The 2500-nt window shown below is 33.3% G+C and overlaps 1 protein-coding gene across 1 annotated transcript in view; it reads left to right on the forward strand.

Moving 5' to 3' along the window:
• PITX2 (paired like homeodomain 2) overlaps positions 1–2500 on the forward strand; it is a 20015-nt gene that overhangs the window by 3316 nt on the left and 14199 nt on the right. The gene's annotated exons all lie outside the window — the stretch shown is intronic.

Consider the following 2500-nt stretch of genomic DNA (forward strand, 5'->3'; position numbering starts at 1 on the left):
ATGCATCCCCTCTGTGTGTATTAGTCCTATTTGTTTTTTAAACAGTAGTAAAGGAGTTCTATATAAAAGATCGAAGTATATACCATTTGCATATATTCCTGTATTCTAAGCGCAGAGAATAATACTACTTACAGCCTACACGGCCAGGGAGCTGGGATGTGAACCGGTGACCATAATATGGTTGAAATAAAAAGATGATTGTAATAATTCGGCCGTAGCTCCAGGTCAGAATCCGGCATCAATGCAGACATGAAGTAATCATCGAGCCAATGCAGACATTAAAGGAGAGAGAAGATTACCAAGATGATGACATGCAAATTTCCTCCCAAATTATCATAAGTAAACATTCCAAGCCTGGCCTAATAAAATCCCATCTGTGTTACTTCATATCGAGTTAGGAGGAGAGAGCTGGGATAATGAATTTTCTAATATCTCACCAACAGACATCTCAATCAGCCACTAATCCTGTGATTTTACTCCACAATCATTCCAATCTGGGCAGCCAAACTTCTGCTCCTCTCTGGCACCAGCCTGGGAAAAAAAAACAGTGAAATGGTCATAAACCTATAGTGACTGCTGCTTGTCCCAACTATGGCAGAACACATGGAATAGTGTCACACTAGAACAGTGGTCCCCAAACTGTGGCCCTCCAGATGTTGCAAAACTACAACTCCCAGCATGCTGGGAATTGTAGATTTGCAACATCTGGAGGGCCACAGTTTGTGGACCACTGCACTAGAACTACCCAATAATGCCTTCGCCTCTGCATGTATATTATTGGTTTAATTCAAGTCTAGAACCCACCAAAGTACAGAACATTCCAAGCACTATATCAGTTCAAGGTATTATATCAAATCCAGGTAAAGCACTGTACACACTGTACTATAGGCCGGTGCCTGCCCTCAACCCTCACTAATTAAAATGTCATTTACTAAATGAGTCACTGATGGAAATGATAGAACTGCTGCAATTAGCTAATGCTCTCCCTGTAAGGCAACGAATCTCATCACAACTGCTGGCCTGTAACTCGAGATTCTGTTTATATTACTTCATGTAGGATATGGAGATTTTTTTTTTCTCACAAATTATTTATTCTATATATTTAAAGGGATGCATATTGGTAAATGAAAAGCATGATGTACAATAAAAATGTTTCAATAAAAATACAATTGACTGATAAAGAATAATAAGTATTAAATCAAAAATAAGAAGTATTAAAGAATAAGAAGTATTAAATCGACACGAAATAATAAGTATTAAATCAGCACGAAATAATAAGTATTAAATCAGCACAAAATAATAAGTATTAAATCAGCACGAAATAATAAGTATTAAATCGACACGAAATAATAAGTATTAAATCAGCACGAAATAATAAGTATTAAATCGACACAAAATAATAAGTATTAAATCAGCACGAAATAATAAGTATTAAATCAGAACGAAGTAATAAGTATTAAATCAGAACGAAGTAATAAGTATTAAATCAACAAGAAATAATAAGTATTAAATCGACACGAAATAATAAGTAGTAAATCAGCACGAAATAATAAGTATTAAATCAGCACGAAATAATAAGTATTAAATCAGAACGAAGTAATAAGTATTAAATCAACAAGAAATAATAAGTATTAAATCGACACGAAATAATAAGTAGTAAATCAGCACGAAATAATAAGTATTAAATCAGCACGAAATAATAAGTATTAAATCAGAACGAAATAATAAGTATTAAATCAACACGAAATAATAAGTATTAAATCAACACGAAATAATAAGTATTAAATCAGCACGAAATAATAAGTATTAAATCAACATGAAATAATAAGTATTAAATCAACACGAAAAAAAATCTGACCTTTGTCTCGAGGAGGTGTCATGTGGTCAAATCCTATGCACCCACAAAAAAACACCAGTTATGTCAAATATCGAGTTTATTGGACATATATATAAAAAAAAAAAAAATAAACATATATAAAAAATAGACAGATATATTAAAATACAGGCAATGAGGATAACACATACAGATAAGTGGAGATATATGTATACATGGAATACAAGGGAAGAAAGCAGCTTAAACTCAAAATGAAATCTCCATAGTGGTGATACACAAGGGAATAAAGAACCAGGTCAGAGAGTAAGAGATGAAAACTGCTGTAAAAGGACAATGAACATAAAGGACTGAAAAAGCAAGCAACAGAAAAGCCAGCCTAACAACAACGAGACTACCTGCCATGCATATTGCCACTCCAACACCAACGTACGTTTCGCGTTGTGCTTCGTCAGGGGGCGCCCCCTTGAAGCTATTGTGGCACTATCCAGGTAGCCATTAGTAGGTTGGTGGTATAAAATGTATAATTATGTAACATATTATTAACAAAATGTATCAATCATAATCATAATAGTATGAGTAATAATACACGAGATTAAGGTAAATATAAAAGCTCAGATATAAATGCTAAAATATTATCAATACTTCACATTATTGTTAGCAGTAATA

Source organism: Hyla sarda, chromosome 1, assembly GCF_029499605.1.
Source record: "Hyla sarda isolate aHylSar1 chromosome 1, aHylSar1.hap1, whole genome shotgun sequence".
Taxonomy (NCBI): Eukaryota; Metazoa; Chordata; class Amphibia; order Anura; family Hylidae; genus Hyla; species Hyla sarda.